This window comes from Mustela erminea, chromosome 14 (assembly GCF_009829155.1).
Source record: "Mustela erminea isolate mMusErm1 chromosome 14, mMusErm1.Pri, whole genome shotgun sequence".
Taxonomy (NCBI): domain Eukaryota; kingdom Metazoa; phylum Chordata; class Mammalia; order Carnivora; family Mustelidae; genus Mustela; species Mustela erminea.
In genome coordinates, this window is record NC_045627.1 from 62357701 (window position 1) to 62377563 (window position 19863).

At 39.6% G+C, this 19863-nt stretch overlaps 1 protein-coding gene across 6 annotated transcripts in view; it reads left to right on the top strand.

Annotated features, from left to right (window-relative positions):
* The first annotated feature begins 4033 nt into the window (after positions 1–4033).
* The window catches only part of R3HCC1L (R3H domain and coiled-coil containing 1 like), a 92750-nt gene continuing 76920 nt past the window's right edge, over positions 4034–19863 (top strand). For 4 of the 6 annotated variants that reach the window (XM_032312068.1, XM_032312074.1, XM_032312076.1 and 1 more), the window contains exon 1: positions 4034–4132. The gene's annotated coding sequence lies outside the window, so the exon portion shown is untranslated. The other 2 variants (XM_032312069.1, XM_032312073.1) reach the window with 1 other exon arrangement.

The window sequence follows — 19863 nt, forward strand, 5'->3', positions numbered from 1 at the left end:
TAGTCTCTGCTCCGTTCATCATTCTGGGCACCCTGCTGTATCCACCTAGAGGACGGAGCACCTTTTTCTTTCTTTCTTTTTCTTTTCTTTTTTTTTTTGAAATTTGCCCAAAGGTACTGTGTGGGCTATTGGAGGCCCTATACGAAGCAATGTGACCTTGACAGGGCGCAGGGCTTAGCATGTAGAATGAAGGAAATTGTTGAACACACAGCTATTGAACACCTACTATGTACCAGGCACTATTCTAGGGGTTGAGGATATGCAGATAAATATGAACAACCTCTGTCCCTGGGTCCTTTCTTGCCTTCACCAACCCGTTGTCGCCTACCTTTGATCTTTCAGCAAGTCCTATAGACTCTGTTTGCAAAATACCTGTCAAACCCACGCACTTCGTTTCACGGCCAGCACTTGGTTTCGTTATTTCTTACCTAGACTATAGCCACAATGTGCTCCACTTCTACTGTGGTCCTCCAAACAAAACCAAGAGTGATCGGATCAAAATATATATTGATAACATCACTCCCTTATTTAAACCTTTTGGTGGCTATAATTTAATCCAAGGTCCTTCCTGTGGCCTCAGGGCTATGCACACCTAGTTCTAGTTAGTTGTTGTTCTTCGTTGTCTTCTTCTTCTTCTTTAAAAGATTTTATTTATTTGACAAAGAGAGATCACAAGTAGGCAGAGAGGCAGGCAGAGAGGGAGGGAGAAGCAGTCTCTCTGCCCAGCAGAGAGCCCATGGCTCCATCCCAGAACCCTGAGATCATGACCTGAGCCGAAGGCAAAGGCTTAACCCACTGAGCCACTCAAGCACCCCTAATTATCTCTTCTTGTCATCTGGATCACTAAACCAACATTCTGCCTGAAGTCGTCAGGGTCCTCCAGAGAAATAGGAACCAACAGGATATTTATCAATCTATCTCTATCTCTGTATGTTTCTCCTATTTATGTGTGTGTGTGTGTGTGTGTTTATGAGATTTATACACTTTTTATATCGTGAGGACTTGGTTCGTGTGATTGTAGAGGCTGAGAAGACTCACAGTCTCTTGCTCTCTGCAAGCTGGTGACCCTGGAAAGCCAATGGTATAATTCTAGTCTGAGTCCAAAGGTCTGAGAACCAGGAGATCCAGTGGTGTCCAAGGGCAGGAGAAGACCAATAGACCAATGTCTCAGCTCAACAGATAGGCAAGAAGGGAAGGAATCCTCCCTTCCACTGATTTTTGTTTTATTCAGGTATTCAGCAGATGTGATGATGCCTAACCATACTGGAGAGGGGAATAATCTACTTTACTGAGTCTACTGATTCAAATGCTCATCTCTACCAGAAACATCCTTGATGACACACCCAGAAATAATGTTTAATCTAGGCACCTTGTGGCACAGTCAAGTTGACACAATTAATCATCATATCAACCCCACAGAACTGATGATTCTGTCCTTCAAACAGCCTAGCTTTATTTTGTATAGCCTGATCCCTTCGGCTGGAACACTTTTCCCCTTGACTATCTCCTTCTCAGCCCTCTGGTGCTCAGTGGAATGTTCATCTCCTCAGGCAGGCCATCCCGGATCACCTTGTCAAAGCAGTGTTGTGTTCTCTGTCCACTACCACTCATTGCCAGAATGCTCTGTCACAAAGCAGACCAGCTCAATTTGTAGGTATGGAGGTCTTTTTTTCTGTCTTATCTGTTAGACTGTAAGCTCCTTCACAGTAAGGACCATGCGTTTTTGTTCTCCACTGTATACCCTTCAGCATCTTGCTAGTCTCTTGTGTATTGTAGTAAATAACAATAAATATATGCTAAATGAAGTTGTTACAAGGAATTCATCTAATAGGGGAGTCATCACCACGGTACAATGTAGAGATGCATGAGATGATAAAGACAGTTATATGCTGGCAAAACGACTCTCCAAAAAAAAACCCCCAAAGGCCATGATTTGTCATTTGCTTATTTGCATGGTGGTTTAAATACTCCAGTCACAGCGGATTTCAAGCTACCAATGGCTTAGAAACTGACTTGTAAAATTTCTTAGTATTTAACAGTTGGCTCTTCAAACCTGGTGTGCTCTGGGTCTAGCATGTCACTGGAAAAGAGGCTGGGATGGGGGCAAATGATTACCTAATAAAGAGGCAGTGGTTTATCTTGGGGGAGCTCAGTAAAGGCTTCCTAGAGGAGGTGACACCTGATCTGGGTTGTGAAGGATGGGTATGTTGGCTCAGGCCCTATGCTTCCAAACTGGCTAACGTAGCCCTGCCCCCAGTAGCCCACATTCAACCATCCTGACTCCCTTCTGCTTGCCAGATAGTGATCAGCTGACTCAAACCAATCCTCAGAAAATCCTTCCATGTGGCTTGTGTTATGCTGGGTTTGTTTTTGGTCCAACAGAGGAGAATTAGACAAGGTAGAAATTAGTAAAGGGAGAAAGGGAAGGGTTTTCCAAACAGAGGGACAGCTTTTGCAAAGGTGAGAGAGCAAGTGCAATCCAGCAGTCTAGTAAATCTAGATGTATGTGGGAGGGAGTGGGAGGATATTAGCTCCTGACAGGTTTTGTTTGATAGAGCAGGAGCATATGCTAATTTCCACCCTGGGCTGGAGCAGGTGGCAGAGGGGAAGGGAAAGGGACTGTTTGCTTTTCCTGAATAATTCTTATCACAGCTGGTAATTCTGGGTTTTGGTAATTGTGGTTTTTATTATCATTGGTTTTGTTTTCTGGTATGTGATCATTCGATTTCTATCTGTCTCTTTCAAGAGAGTGTAAACTCCAGAAGGGCAGGTACTGTCTTGCTCGCTAGTATTTTCTCAGCACCCACCCCAATGCCTAGTGTGCATTAGACAATAAAAAACATTCTTGTTAAGTGAGTCAATCACCTGGGGAACCTTTAAAATTTGCTTATGCCCACCTACCTTAAATTAAGATCTGTTATAAATCTTCCTTCTCTGAACCTCCCAACCACAATATGGGATAGCAATGGTGGGGGAGTAGTGGGGCTAGCATTCTTGTTTTGTAAAAGCTACATAAGGGATTCACCTCCATACCTCTTCCCAAATCCAATCGAGTGAATCCTTTAAAGGAGATTACCAAAAGTGAGGCATGATTAAATTTGCCATTTACACAAATGGGCCAGATGGCAGTAGGCAGGACTACACAGAGGTGCTGAGGTGCTGAGACCACTAAAGAAGCCAATGCAAGAAATGATGCTGGTCTGAGTTAAATCACTGGCAGTGGATGTGAAGAGAGAACAGATTCAAGAGATGCTTGGGAGATAGACTCTGTAAGATTCAGTGACCATTTGAGTATGGGTGGGAGAGGAATCTTACGGGAGAGAAGGAGGAATCTAGGTTGGGGGCTGGAGTGACTATTAGTGAATGGGATGGGGGAGGGGTTGTTCCTTGTCAAATTGCTGCATTTGAGATGCCTGTGCGACATGGATGAGGAGTCGTCCCAGGACTATGAAGATGTGAATACAAATGTGGCACTCAGCCCTCACTCGGTGCCCCCAACGTTCATTCCATTGCCAAGAACTCTGGAGAACGCTAATAGTTAAGAGATGGGTTAGAAAAAGAACTCTTGAAGGAGACTGAAAAGGACGGTCTGAGAAGGAAAATGCACGTAAGTAAGAGAGAAAGTAAGGGATAAAGAATGTCCAACAGCCTCAAATGGTGCCTAAAGATTAAACAGGAAGACCTGAAAATTCCTCCCGTTAGTTTGGCAATGAGGATTTGATTGGCAACTAGGGCACTTTCTGGGGGCAGAACCTGCAGGGCACGCAGGAAGAAGCGGATACGAGTTAGACTGCTTTTTTCAAAAAAACTTGGCTGTGAAAGGAAAAGGAGGGATGTTGTGACTGAGCCGGACGTGAGGAGGCCAGAGCACGTTTATAGCCGAGAGGAAGCGGGGAGGGTTGGTAGACAGGAGCGCAAACGCCTTCCCTTCCTCGCCGTTTTTTTGCCAGCCCTCCCCGCACGTGACCTGGAAGCTGCATACGTAGCACCGGCCTGGAAGGACTACAGTCCCCAGAAGGCGCCGCGGCGCGAGGCGGGGGCGGAGTCGAGGCCCGGCGCGCGCCCCAGCGGCGCCAGCGGAAGAGCATGAGCTTCGAGGAGGCGGCGGAAGCTGAGAGCCACGGCGCCCCCGGTAACGAGCAATCCCGCGTCCTTGTTCCTCCCTGCTTTCGCACCCCCAGTCGGGGCTGGTCGCTTCCACTTCTCCCCATACACTTTGGACTAGACTTCCTTTCCCTTTTTGTTTTTTTAACCGGCACTTTTTTCTCCTCACGTGATGCGAGGGGCGGGTCCCCGCCCGGGGCGGAGGTTACTGGGAAGCTGCCGCCCTTCGACCCCTGCGGGCCCTGGGTTGCGGGGTTCCTCCGAGTCCTTTTTGCTGTTCTAAGAGTGCGTGCCCGCTTTGAGCCCTCTTCCCAAGTACTCTCTGCAGAGAGGACATTTCCCCGGGTTTCAACAGGTACTGAGCGGGTCCTTGGCGAACCCCCCTCTCCCCGCCTTTCCTCCCTCCCCTCACCCCCCCAGCCCCGGAGTATGGGGCTGTAGGCCACGGAGGCCGTCCCGAGAAGTGCCCGGGGCGGCCGGCGATTTCCGGGCTGCGAGCCTTTCCAGTGAGTCCACTCGGCTGGCCGGGAGCCCCGGGCTACGGGCTGTAGGTTGGGCGTGAGCTGTCTGTACGGGAGGATGTACTTCCTGGTTGTCTTGGGCGGCCCTTGGAAAATCCCAAGTCCGATTATTAAAAGTTTTCTTTATCAATAAAGACGCCTGTCAGAGTTGAGAAAGGGAAGAAGGTTAGGATTTGGAGTCTAATGCCCTCTAGGAGTCTCAGGTCTGCCACTTGCTGGGCTTGTCATCTTTTGTAGCCCATTTAGCGCAGCCTTGGTTTCTGTATCTGAAAAAAGGGGATGATAGTCTTTGGCCTGCCTGTTTCCCGCTGTTTCGGGGGTCCGACAGAAGTGATATATGTGAGAAAGCATGTATCAGATGTAGCCTCGATATCCTTTCTTCAGTGTAGGGCAGTTGTATTTTAAAACCATATTTACGTCTTTATGAACTCGATTATAATATGATCACACTCTTTGTGAAAATCAAATGAGTTAATAGGTGAAAGTGTGTTTGGAAATGAATACAAGCCATACAAACATTCTTAAGCCATGTTCCTGTTGAAGAGGTGACATTAAGGCCCTAGCACCTGTGGAGTCATTTTTTTTTTTCCTTAAGATTTTGTTTATTTATTACAGAGAGAGAGACACACAGCCAGAGAGGGAGCACAAGAAGGGGAAGTAGGAGAGGGAGAAGCAGGGTCCCCGCGGAGCAGGACACTTGATGTCAGGAAGGCCAGTGCTGGGCTCCATCTCAGGACTCTGGGATCATGACCTGAGCTGAAGGCAGATGCTTAAGGACTGAGCCACCCAGGCGCCCCTGTGGAGTCAGTTTTAAACTTCATCTGGATTTTAAGGTCCCCCAGAATTTGGACACTTCCCTTCCCTCAACACGCCCAACTGTCTACCCCTTTTGCTCTCTCATAACCTTCATTTATTACACAAGTAACAAATATCTAAGCACTTAATGTTCCTCATTTGTGGTGCTGACCTAATGCCTGTTTCCAGCTGGTCTTGTGTTTTCTTCCCCCCCTTTTCAGATACTTCTGGTCCTAAATTTAGCTCTAATGCTAACACAATGCCACTAACCTTGTGGGCACACTAGCTGAAATATTGGGGTTACCTTCACCTATCCTAGGTGTATGTGCTAGAACTCTTGTTTCCTCATGGTTAGGATTCAGAATATAAATAGCCCCTATCCTAGTCTTCTGGCAATTAAGATCTGAGACTCTAAGCAGGTGGCTTTTTGTCTTATTTTTCCCTTAGAGAGAATGGGGATTTTACAATCAACTTTTTCTGGGTTTGGAGGTGTAGTAATTAGGTAATCCTGTATTTACATTGAAATCATTAGCTGGAAAATACTTGAATGCGGTTCAAAAACCAGGATGGCAGTACAGTGCATTAGTTGAATGTACAAAATTGAACAAATTGAGTTCAAATCCTGGTGCTGTGACTTCTGCTCGACTTTTGGCAAATTAGCTGACCTCTAAGCCTGTTTACTAGTCTCTAAACTAGATATAATAACATTTACCTCACAAGGTGTCTATAAGGATTCATTAAGATGTGAATATAAGGACCTTAGTAGTGCCTGGAGCAATTGCTCAATATCTTATTTCTCTTGTAATTGTTGACTGTAATGATGATCAAAAATGATAATTTTAGATAACATATTTCTTGAGATTCTTTCTCCCCCCCCCATAAAATGAGGTAGCTATCCGTATCCCAAAAATACTGTAAGTAGAAGTACTCAGATTGCAGGGTGGTTTTCTTTTTTTTAATTATTTGCACTTTATATAAAGATTATATTATGCCATTTTTTTATTTTTAGAGGTTTCCAGATGCTGTTGAGAAAAGGTTGTTTTTGGGATGTGCTTTGAACTGGTGCTTTATTTGTAACCTGTAGTGAGAATGGGGTTTTCTGTCCGCACATTGTAACTTGTAGTAGAATAATTATCTATGTTTATGACTTATATTGACTATCAACTAGGACAGAGTTTTGTAGAGCATTTTTTGTCCTTCCCCTCATCCCTGCCTTTTAAATATTTTTAATTTTTATTTTTTTAAAAGTCAGACTATTCAACTCTAAAAGTTAGCTTAGTGGGTAGGTTCCAGAAGGCTTAGTGACCTCATTTTTTGAAGGTGAGAACTCTTAGTGACGTTGGTGTATGTGGGTTTGCAAGGAAGTGAGAGTTTAGAGAAACCAAGAAGAAAAGTGAAGAAAAATCTAATAGAGAAAACTAATTTGTTCGTCAAAGCAAAATCTTAAGGTTAAGAATTGAAATGTTATTTTTAATTCCTACAAATAGGTGTTGACTATAAGAAATCCGCAGGCTCAGATACTTAGGAAATGTGTTCTTTACTCTATTTGATGTGGTATCCTCTGGCTCTGCCTTGCCAATTTCATTCTTATACTTATTTATTTTTTTAAAAGATTTATTTATTTATTTGTGTGAGAGAGAATCTTAAGCAGTCTCCACCATGCTTAGCTCAGAGCCTGACGTGGGGTTCCATCTCACAGCCCTGAAATCACGATCTAAGCTGAAACCAAGAGTAAGATGCTTAACCAACTGCCACACAGGCACCTCTTATTCTTACTTTTAGTTATGAATCAGCAAGATAACTATTTTTTCACTGTAGGCTTTTATATAAAGCTATGACACTAGTCACTTCCTTTAAAATTTACTTTGTGTCCTGTAATGTGTTATTGTCCCCATTGTTTTAAACACTTTTGTTCATTGACTTTTTTTTACTTAGAGAAGTTTTGGAAGGTAGACTCATTCTCAGCTGTAGCATCTGTTTGTAGTGTAGTATGCTAGTTAGTAATGTAATACGATATTTAGTATGTAGTATGCTCAGTTAGTAATGACTGCGCTGAATAGTTCTGAATAAAAACATTCTGTTGGTTGTCCTCTGTCCCTAAGACACAATCTAGAGACACTATATGGTATTGTAGAAGTAGCCTAAGCTTTGGAGTTAGATCAAGTTTTGAATCTAGGGTCTACTACTTAATAGTAATTTATGACTTTGGTTTGCTGTCATTCCGAGTTCATTTTCTTATCATCTTTCAAACAGTAATAGTAATACCAGCCCCACATGACTGAAAAGATTAGAGATTATTTGGACTAGGCACATACTAACCAGGGTTGGCAAACGGTAGATTATGTTACTAGTATTTCTTTAAAAATTTTTATTACATTTTTCTGATAGTCATTGATTTTGGTAATACGTCTATATTCATTCCCTTGATGCTTCACATGATTAGTGTATTTTTGTTGTTGTTGTTAGCCAAGGTTAAGGATGTTGATTGTGACCATGGAACCTTGAAACACAGCAAAGCTAATTGGCCAGCATGTTTGAATCTGTGACCCTGTCCTCATTAGCTCCATAAGCTAACTACTCACAAAATAGCTCACCAGAATGAATGATAAAACTGGTATGTTGTTGATTCGGCACTCAAGCACTCATTAGACATAATGGAATTACATGAATTAGTGCCAGAAGTAAAAGTATAGATGTTTAATTATAACTCTGTATAAATATAAGAGTAGCTCCCACACTTTGTATAAAACTGGGGGCCTGTAGGATGATCTTTGATGACCACTATCAGTTACACTTTAGACATTTCTTTTAGTTGTTGAACTATATTTGTTGCAGACTTCCTACTCATAGAAGAAGTGAGAAGAAATGGAATTAGGTTATTTATATCTTGAAAGAAAACCCTCCTTCTATGCCACCCACCAGAAAATGTGCTCTTAGCTAGTGGAGAAAACATTTAGAGTTCCCCGTTAATGAGCCCAGCAGGATGGATGAAGCCCGTGTAACTCGTAAGAGTTTATTGAATTACAGAGAAATTCCAGTTGTCAGAGCTTTAGATAGAAGAGAAGTTATAGGGTGTTACTCAGCAAGCTATAAGCCTGCATTTGAAGAGGGTTTTCTCCTCTCACAATAAAACAGACCAGTTGCTCCCAGTCTGTGGCGTGCATTTTTCTCCTGTCTTCTGCTAGTCTTCTATATAGCTTTCCATTCTTCAAATTCACTCTTCAGTGTTATTAATATTTGTTTTCCCTCTTCTATCTTTTTTTTTTCTTTTTATGTCAAACATGGCTGTTTTCAGACTAGGGATAAAAATAGAGAAGCAGAGAAGCACTGTTGGAAACAGCAGGTTCTGGTGTCTAGTATCATGAGGTTCCCAGATAACACAGATTAATGTGTAAATGTGATGGTATCTATTTGTGACAGCTCATGACCATTTAACTTGGCACAGAGGCAAAAATAGGAGCAAAGGGTAGGTGATACTCCTTAGTAGGAGATTTGCTTCTTAGAAAAGAATATGCATAATTTTAATATCGGCTTGTAATTGGGGTCTTTCAAGTTCTTTGCCATGGAATAACAGAAGAGTTCTTAAGAAAGAAGAGAAGCACTTGGATTCAAACCCTAAACTCTCAAATTTATACCAGTAGTCCAGTTTATAGTTTCTATTTTCTGTTAAATAGGGATAATAATAGCAATCCTGCTTGTTTACAAAGATCAGAGGGAAAAGGTAACAAGAATGATTTGGAAATGGGGTGGGTAGCTGCAGGGAAGAAACTCACTGAAAGGCAGAGTCCAAGAGAGGAACAAAAACACATACATGAATTTGGATTTCTGAAGCGCCTCTGGCTCCCAAGATTTTTGGATAAAGGATTTTGGACTGGAATTTAAAACCTAGTGCTAGGAAAAGATGAATTTATTGGCCTATATATGGCTCTAAACTTTTTTATTCTGTGAATCTTTTTGGAACTTTCGTGCTTTCAATTCACATTTTAATTTTAGGAAAAGACCTAGAGGAAAATAAATAGCCTTGATTTATTTATGCGATTGGTAATTCTCTGCAGCCCTCCCAGATAACAGATTCAAACTCAGTGTGACCATCTTTCAAAGAATTTCCAGTGACTTTTTTGGCTTCTTGACTCTTCTAGTGTGAGAACCAGTGATTTATTAAGTACTGGAGTTGACAAGCCCCAGAAGCCATGTAGCTCTTGGTTTCTGCCACCAGTGTTGTCACATTTAGTGACATTGCTTTTCTTTCCCTTCTTGCCGTAGCATTTCTTTTTTGTGCTGTGCTTCTTGTTTGTTTCTTTGGGTAGCCTGAAACTTTTCTTTGCTTCTGACTCTCGAGTTCACAGTTAGGGAATTTATCTTTGACTTTATAATGCCACACAATTTTAATTCTGTAAGTATTTCTTATTACTATTATAAAATCAATATGTGCTCATTACAGAGGATTTGGGAAATATATCTTATTTTCACCATTTGGAAGTAACTGTTAACATCTTGGATTATTTCCTTCCTATCTGTTTTCTGTGTATGTGTATTAATGTAACACAAACACACTTAAATTGGAATCGCTTGTTATTGTGTGTAAATTTTGTATCCTGAGTAAAAAAAAAAATAACATTTTTATGAATAGTGTCTAGCACAGTTTCTAAAACTAGCAGGAATTATATTCTGGGTAGTGGTCTTTAAATTTATATTCATTTTGGGTGGGGAAATGAGAGGATGGGCTTAAATTCTGGCTTTACCATTGCCAAACTGAAAAGCAGGGCAAGTTGTAGGATATCTCTGGGCTTTCACTGTGGCAGCCGTCCAGCAAACTTTCTAAGGTATTTGACACAACAGTTTGATGAAAATTAATCTTCTCCTTAGAAAATCACTCATACATAGACAAAGACCTAGTCTGGTCAGTCTTTGAGATTCTCCTAGTTCTGCTATTGGATGGTCCCTGTGTTGAGGAATACATTATAGAGCAGTCTCTGTGAGGGTTATTTGGACTTCAAGAAAGAGGAGGATCTTGAAGGAAGTGATAGAGTAACAGACTGACTGGAGAGGGCAGAAGACAATTCCACACAGAGAGGAACGAGGAGAAGTTAGAAGCAAAAATGAGTGCAATATGTGAGTTGAGTGAGTCAAAAAGGGAGTGTTAACAGTATGCACAAATGAAAGGTATGATTTTTACTGATGATGAGTAGTACAGAGATATGATTTGTTAGGTTTATAAGTGTGTGATAATGAGGAAGAATTAATGGAAGGCTTTGAAGGCTGGGCTGAAGAATGTAGATTTGGTCCTGTAGGTGATGATACTTCTGTTGAAAGTCATATGATGAAAACAGTGAGAAAGGTTGTTCTGGCAGCTTTGTGGGATAGCCCGTAGTCGAGAATGGCTGGAGAGTATTTCAGTAGGACAGTGGTGGGGTAATGTGGAAAGAAAACATGGTACTCTTGTGGAGGAAGAACAGTAAGCATGGGGATGAAAGAGCTGGAAGAAACAAGAAAACCTCAAAGTTTTGAGCCTGACCTTGCAAGTATATTGTGGTGTCACTGATAGTGACATTGGGAAAGGAGCTCAGATAGGTGTAGGGAGAAAGATAATGAGTTCAAGTGCTAATACAAGTTTTAGGTATTAGATAATTTGAGTGGTACTTAAAATCTGGTGCTTTAAAACTAAAGAACCTAAAAACGAATGCTCTTCTTTTTAAAGTAATTTGTTTTTGAGGCTATGCATTTATTTTAGCAAATAATTTTTTTTTGGAATTTGTCTTTTGAAACGAATTTCAGAACCAGTAGAGTCATACAAGAAAACCAGTCTCATTACTTGATGATCATATATATCCTTTGTCTTCAAAAGAGTATTTTCTAGCTTGATCACTCATCTTATTTACTGATTTCTAAGTGATATTTGACAGTTTCTGAAAATGCAGAGGCATAAAATTTATTACCACAGTGGATGTTTAAATGATTATAGTGTGGTTGCCAAGGACAACTTAAAAAGTCTGAAGCTGTGACAGCATTCTTAGAATAAAGTACCAGTGCACTCTGGTTAAGAGGGGAGGTTCTGGAAAACCCAGGTTTGAATGATCTCTTTGATACATTAGTTATGTGTCTTGGGCAAGTTGTTTAATTTGTCTGGGTCTCTTTCCTCGTTTTTTAAAAATGGGTATGGTGATAATACTCCCTACTTCATAGAATTGTTGTCAGGATTAGCTCTTATACTTAGAACACTGCCTGGCAAATATTAAGAGTTCAGTAAATATTAGCTGTTTGTTAGTGTCATAACAACCACTGCTATTGCTACCATCACTATGGTATTTATTTTGTTTGTTTTAAAAATCAGTTATGTTCCTGTTCAGTTATGTCTCATCCAAGTGAAATGATAGACAGCTGGAGATAAAACTAGAGTCCAAATAAAAGACATGAACCTTAGAGATGTGTGTGTGTGTGGGGGGGGGGGGTTTGTTTTGTTTTATGGCCTAGGAGAAGAGTGGAAAAGACCAAGGGTGGAATATTGGTGAGTACTCATAGTAAGGGTTTGGGAGGCAGAAAAGGGGCTGGCAAAGGAGCAGGTGAAGATTGTTTAGATAAAGAAAGAAAACAAGAAGTGGGTCTGAGTATAGAGGTTATACCAATCGGGATTAGATTTGGTTGCAACTAAATAAAAGAGACTTAAACATCTTAGAAATATATTTCTTTTAATGTCAGGAAGTCCAAAAGTAGTCTAGGGCTGGTATGGTTGATTTGTCATGGTGCTGTTTTGTGCATGGATTCTGTTCTCTTCCAAAGTCACTTTATGGTCTAAGATAGTTACTGGAGCTCCAGCTGTTTCATTCACATTCCAACCATCAGGAAGAAGGAGTAAGAAAATACATCTCCTTCCATTTAAGGATATTGACTGAAAGTTACATGTACCACTTCTGCCCATATTCCATTGGTGAAAATTAGTCACTTAGCCACACCTTCCTGCTGGAGATGTTGGGATATGTAGACTATTTTGAGTGGTCAGTGCCTGGGCACAAAGAACAGGAACAATGAGGATAATCCAGGTATAGCTAGATGAAGAATATAGGGTAGATAAAAGAGTTAATTGTCTCTAGGACAGTTGGTCATTATTGGTAATCTTTGACAGAGTTTATATATAAATGTAAACAATTATAAAACCGTTCTTGTCAGACTGTGTCAATAGTACTTTGTTTTTAGAGAGTAATCCTTCATGAGTCCTAGCTTTTAATAAGGATTATCAGTCTCTTCTAAGGAAAAAACTTACGTGTATGTCTGTACATGTATGTGTGTATATATATACAAATACATAATGTGTGCATGTGTGTTTTTAAGACTTTATTTATTTATTTGAGAGAGAGACGGTAATTGAGAGCATGAGAGAGGGGAAGATCAGAGGGAGAAGCAGACTCCCTATGGAGCCTGATGGTGGGACTCAATCCCCGTACTCTGGGATCGTGACCCAAACCAAAGGCAGTCGCTCAGCCAACTGAGCCACCCAGGTGCCCAGCGTGTGTGTTTTTATGTATTTCCTCATTTAACTTGTCATTGGCCTAAATTACTTCATATGACAATAATGTGCAGTAAAATTATATATATAATTTTATATAAATTTATATAAATTTTATGTATTTCTTTTTTGTAGTTTTAAGCCCATAATTTTACTTAGCTTTCCATCCACTCTCCAGTTTGGTTGTTTTGGGAAATGTTTTAATCCATCTCTGTCCTTTTATATTACTACTCTCTTTTACTGCTGTTATGCTGTTAATCGTACTTCCCCAAATAGATAAATGAGCAAATTTAATTAAATGTGTTATTTGCACTCTCCTGATCATTAATGAATTTGTAAGTAAGATCAGACCTACAGTCTTTCTAGTATTACAATTACTGAATTCTGGCTATCCACTCAAATGGTGATTATTTGCTTTAAATTTTTTTTATTTTTAAAGCTTCTATATTTTGTATGTTTATGTTCTTTCAGTATTACGAATATGAAGGTCTACCTAAAAAAAGGGAAAAACTTTTTTCCTGTAAGATTTTTCTTATTCCTTTCAATTGAAAATATTTTATTACGTATTTTTTGAGTGATGAACAATACATTTAAGATAAGAAATTCATCACTTGTTGTTTTTTGTATTTTATCAACAGACATATAGTTTAAAGTAGACAAGTTTTAAAAGTCAAATACTAAAAAAGGGATTTGTAACGAAATACAATGAATCCCCATGCTCTCTGGTTTCCTCACTAAAGGTAACCACTTTCAGCTCCTTAAGCTATTTCTTCTGGCATTTATGTATCTCCATGTTTCAAAATAATATATGTGCAGTGCTGTCTTTTTTCATTTTATATTGAGTCTCTATTATGGTAGAGAAAGCTATACTGTTCTTAAACCACCATCACTACTACTGTTCCTCCTCTAGCTTTCCAATTTAGTTATAATATTTGGTTAAATGAGATAGTTGATGTTGTGTTTACATTATTATGCCTGTGCAAATTTTACTTGCTGATAGGTCTGAAATAGTGGCCTCTCAGTGCATTTTTCCACAAGGTCAGTCATAATAATCTGTCAGTTCTAATTTTCTTTCCTTTTAAAAAAATCTTTTGGCAGCTTCTCTTTGGAGACCTTCATTGTCCTACCGTCTGGGCCTACTTCACAGCTCTTCTCCTGGGAAGATTTCTCTTTGTTATCTTTAGACTTTTCTCTCCTTTTCAGTCTGATTCCCAGTATTGTAACCCTTATCTTCCTTATTCTTCATTTACCCTCTTACTTAGAGCACATCCTCTAATAGTTGTGTTGGATGAAAAAGATGGTACTATGGCAGAGAGCATGGGGATGACAGCCTTCAACCTTCTTGACTGTCACATAGCTTCAGTCTGAATTGTTTGCCTTCTACTTTTGGTGCAGTTTGCATCCTGGAATCCTGGAATGTCCATTCACCCACATTCCTTCACTTCTCTCTTGTGTTAGATATCCTGTTTTCCGTACATGCCTTTCTTTGCTTTGGTTTATTTCTTCATTTGGTGTTGGTCTTCATTTGATGGTCTCATCACCCCACTCTCTAGAATATCTCCCCAGTCACAGTCTCCTTGAACAAAGAAGAATTGTTAATCTTACATAGTGGTTTTTTTGGGGGGGGTGGAGTTGTTTATCTTACATAGTGGTTTTGGGGAGAGTGGAGTTCAGGGACTGGAGGATTTTAAGAGGTGGAGGTGGGGGTTAACATCATCTATAGAAGCATGGTTACTTGGGTGGTGCTGTTGTTCATTGGTTGGCAGTAGGGAATGTGATTCTGTCCCTGACAGTTTGGCTTGTAAAAGTGCCTACTGGGTTGAGTTGTCCTTACCAATTGAATGGATTTAAAACCGATACTCCTGGCAGTTTTCCATGGCTACAAAGAATCCGTCTTTTCTTGAATTTGTTAGAACTTTGAATTATCAGTCCTGTGGTAATTTTCTAAGAAAGTATACATAGGAGGTAATTTTTTGAGCCTTTTCATGTCAAAGTGTCTTTTTTTTTTTCCCCTTTCCTCACATTTGATGAATATAGTTTGGATGAGTGTAAAATGCTAAATTGGAAATGTTTTTCTTCCAAATTTTGAAGGTATAGTTTTTTTCTCCTTGTCTTCTATTGCTCTTGAGAAGTCCTCAGCAAACATGTGAACCCTCTTCTTTTGTTTGGACCTACTCCTTGGAAACTGGTTGAGTTTCTGCTTTTATTCTGTAATAGTGATGTGGCTTGGTTGGGGGGGGTCTTTGTCTATTTTTATGTAGTGCTGGGTATTTGTAGGTACTCAGAGGTCCTGGTAATCTACAACAGTTTGCATTTTTGGGGGAGTTGGTGTATGGGGATGGAGTAGGGAACAGTAGATCTTAGCTATTAACGTGTTCGCTTCATCACCCTGTTTGAAAGACCTCTGCACTTTTAGTCTGCCCATAAACTATAGATCATCCCTTCTACTTCTAAGTTCTGCAGAGATAACCTAAAGCTTTCTTTCAAGGGGTAGAAAGGGACCTAGGGTTCAACTGCTCCTCAGATAGTCTCCATTTCACTTCCAATTCCAGAGGTGGTGCTGGCAGTTCCTGACCCTTGTGTGAGTTTCTGGCTGTAAATTGGGTTGGGTCTCTGCTTTTTCCACTTCTGGATTGGGATTTGGCTTCCCAGGGACCTGCTATATAAATACCTGTATATGTTCCAACTTCCAACGTTGTGTTACTCTTTTCTCTTCTTTCCATCCTTGTTGATTTGTATGTTAAAAACCAAACTTTTATATTAGTAGGATTTTGTAAAGCAAATTTATATGTGTATGTCCATTCCATTCTCTTAACCCACAGGGCTGGAAGGATTTGATAAGACTAACTATAACATTTTTATGTGAAATGATACTACATGATCATTATAATTTTAATACATGAAAGGCAAGTAACAGCATATGGTGCTCAAAAATAATAACTAAATATGGGTCTGCAGAGAGGGTACTGTTACAGAAAAGGAAAAACGTCATGCCTCCCTTGATTGCGGGCTGTCCCTTTAATTTCTACAAATAATTTTTGGAAAAAACATAAAAATGATTCATCTTCATTATAAGAAACCTATCAAATACTGATAAAGTATGAGGAAGAAAATAAGAATCACTTTGATTCCTCTACCCCGTGCTAACCACTGTGTGTTTTCTAGTCTGTTCTGTGCATTTACTAATGTATTTGTGCAAGTATGTTTAAATGAAACTTGTATTTTTTTTTTTAAATATTTTATTTATTTATTTGACAGAGAGAGAGAGATCACAAGTAGGCAGAGAGGCAAGCAGAGAGAGAGGAGGAAGCAGGAGGAGAGAGGAGGAAGCAGGCTCTCTCTGCTAAGCAGAGAGCCTGATGTGGGGCTCGATCCCAGGACCCTGAGATCATGACCTGAGCCAAAGGCAGAGGTTTAACCCACTGAGCCACCCAGGCGCCCCGAAACTTGTATTATTTTACTTCCCCCTCTCCTTTTTTTCCCACCATAAATGTCTCTCTCTCTTTTTTTAAATTAAAGATTTCATTTATTTATTTGGCAGAGAGAGCCACAGCTGCTTGTGTTGAGGGAACACAAGCAGGAGGAGTCGGGGAGGGAGAAGCAGGCTTCCCACTGAGCAGGGAGTCCAATGCAGGGTTTCATGCCAGGACCCTGGGATCATGACCTGAACTGAAGGCAGAGGCTTAACGACTGAGCCATGCATGTGCCTCAGTGTATATATCTCTTAAGAGAGGATTTTTTTTGTGTGCAGAATTTAGAGATAATATTAACAACATCTAATAGCTGCCATTTATTTGATTACAGATTATGTGCCAGGTTCTGTGCTAACATCTTTTTTTTTCTGTTTAATTTATGTTGATGTAATTTCAGACTGTAGGAGAGTTATAAGAATACAAAAAATTTACCCAGATATCTCAAACATTAACAGTTCTGTACATTTCCCTTTTCTCTGCCTCCCTCCCTTTCTCCTCTTCCCCCTTCTCATTTCTCTGCCTCCCCCTTTCTCCCTCTATATATACACACTCTGTATATCTATTTCTTGAACTATTTGAGTAAGTTGCAGGCCTATTTCCCTGAATACCTATACTTCAAAGTGCATTTTCTAAAAATAAGGATATTCTTTTATGTAACCACATTGCAGTTGTTAAAATCAGGAAATTATCATTGATTTAATATTATTATCTAATCTACAGACTTGTTCAAATTTCAGCCCTTGTCCCAATGATGTGCTTTTATAGCAAAAGAAAATTCTGGATCATGGTGTACATTCCAATAGTCATATCTCTTTAGTTTCCTTTAATCGGGAACATTTCTTCAGTCTGCTGTTTTTTTTTTTTTTTATGACATTGACATTTTTGAAGAATTCAGGCCAGTTATTTTGTAGAATGCCTCTAATTTGGGCTTATCTGATGTTTTCTCATGTTTGGATTTAGGTTATGCATTTTTGGCAGGAGCACCATAGAAGTAATGTTATGCTTCTCAGCGCAACATTGTCAGAAGGTGTAGGTTGTTGAATTACTGGTAAAGTGATCTTGGATCACTTCATTAAAAATCCATCCTTATTTCATACGTTAAAAAAAAAAAAACACTTTTTTTTTTCTCCCTAAGTTTTTTGAAAGGTAGTGCCTGCCGGGTTTTCCAGTGTAAAGATTCTTCCTTTTGTAATTTTTTTGGTGGTAAAATATACATAACAACATTGACCATTTTATCTATTTTTATGTCTATAGTGGGATTAAGTACATTCACTTTTTTTTTTTTTTTTTTTTTATAGAGTGAATGTTCACTTTTGTGCACATGTGAGCAGGAGTGGGAGAGTGAGGAGCAGAAGGAGAAAGAGAATCTCAAGCAGGCTTCATGCCAGTGCAGAACCAGATGCGGGGTGGAGGAGGGCTTGATCTCATGATGCGAGAGTCAGACACACAGCTGACTGAGCCACCCAGGCACCCCCACATTTTATTTGTAATTCTGAAGTATCTTTGAAAAAATAGTTTGAGACTTTATGAATGTCTTGTTACTTCTTAAACTTTTATTCACCAATTTTAGTATCAATCAGTGATTTCTGCCCGAGTCATTTTCATGAAGGTTCCTAAATGATGTTTAGTTCTGCCATTTTTTTTCTATTCTTATTTATTTGTTTTGTTGCTGTCCCTGATTTGGCCAGTGGGAGCGCCTTCAAACTGATTTGTCTCCTTTTGGCTTGCCCTTCTCATTCTTTGAGTACTGCCTTACTTTTTAATCACAACAAAATGTTTGGACTCATCTTGTACTTTCCCATCTTGAGCCCTGGAATGAGTTATTTCTTTAAGGAACTCTGAAAGGTACCTTTTAGTAGAGAATGGTTTTAAAAGCCATGATCTGGATTCTTGATGCCCTTGTTAGTACTGGGTAACATTGCTCCAGGCCCTCTTGGCAGGCATGTAGGACACAGATGTGTGTGGTGTATGTGTGTACGTGCACACACACTCAGTACGTCTTCATCTGTCTACTGAAAGCACGGAGTTTATGCTGCTACCTCTGATACTAGCAACTCTGCAGGGTTTATTCTGTCCTTCCTTCATTCTGTACCCTCTTCCAACAGTGAGAAACCTAGCCTTGTTATTTGTATTTTTACTTACTGGCTCAATCCTAGAATATCAGAAAATAGATTAAGATTCGCTTACTTATGCCACTATTTAAAAGATACTTACTGGGGTGTCTAGGTGGCTCAGTGGGTTAAGCCTCTGCCTTCGGCTCAGGTCGTGACCTCGGGGTCCTGGGATCAAGCCCCGTGTTGGGCTCTCTGCTCAGCAGGGAGCCTGCTTCCTCCTCTCTCTCTGCCTGCCTCTCTGCCTACTTGTGATCTCTGTCGGTCAAATAAATAAATAAAATCTTAAAAAAAAAAGAAGATACCTACTAAGGAGAGTTCTATATATATATATATAGCCACTGTCAAATAGGGTAGCTAATACCCATGAACTGTGTTGTAAGTGTAAAATATACACTGGATTTCAAAAACTTACCATGAAATAAGGAATGTCAGATATATCATTAGTGTTTTAGTATTATCTTATGTTGATTATACCTAAAATATTGAGATATTTTAAGATATTTAGATAAGATATATTAATAAAATTAATTCTACCTATTTTATTTTAATGTGGCTACTGGAAAATACTAAACATACTAAAGCCTGTGTGGCTCCCATTATGTTTCCTTTGGACAGTGCTGATCTAAAAACCATGTTTAAAAGTTACTTGGATTAGTTTTCTCTCTCCAGCATTCTTCCTTCCCTCACATGGTTATGTTAGTCATTTGAAATATAGTTCAGTTCTATTTTTATTCTAAGTTTTTTTCCCCATCCTAATTGATCTTCCTTATTTTGGGGTATGTGAAACATTAACATGGTTTCAGAAGTCAGAATTGTACAAAAAATACATACTCAGAGCAGTGTCACCCTTCTTTCTCCCTTACCACCTGTTTGCACCCACCCTCTGATAGATAGCCAGCTTCATCATTCTCTGAATTATCCTTACTATGTGTTTTTCCCCCAGGAATGATACATGTATATTTTGTTATTTCCTCTTCTTTTTTACACAAAAGGTGCATATTATAGATAACTCTTTTATACTTTGGTTTCCTCATTTAACACAGTATATTTTGGAATTCATTCCATATCAACTTTAGACTCACATTCCCTCTCTGTCTTTTTCTCCTTCTGACAGTTGTATAGTATTACCCTATTGTTAAGATGGTAACCATTCTTTTATGCTGTTTCCAATATTTTGCATTTGCAAACTGCTGCAGAGACTAACCTGGTCATGCATATTTTTGTATGTTGTAAAGAAATGTTTGGGTAGATTCCTAAGATGGGACGGTTGGGTCAGAAGTTTAGAAGCTTGTATAATTTTCATAAATACTACTAAATACACTTCTTTGGGGGCTATACAAATTTGAATTCTTACC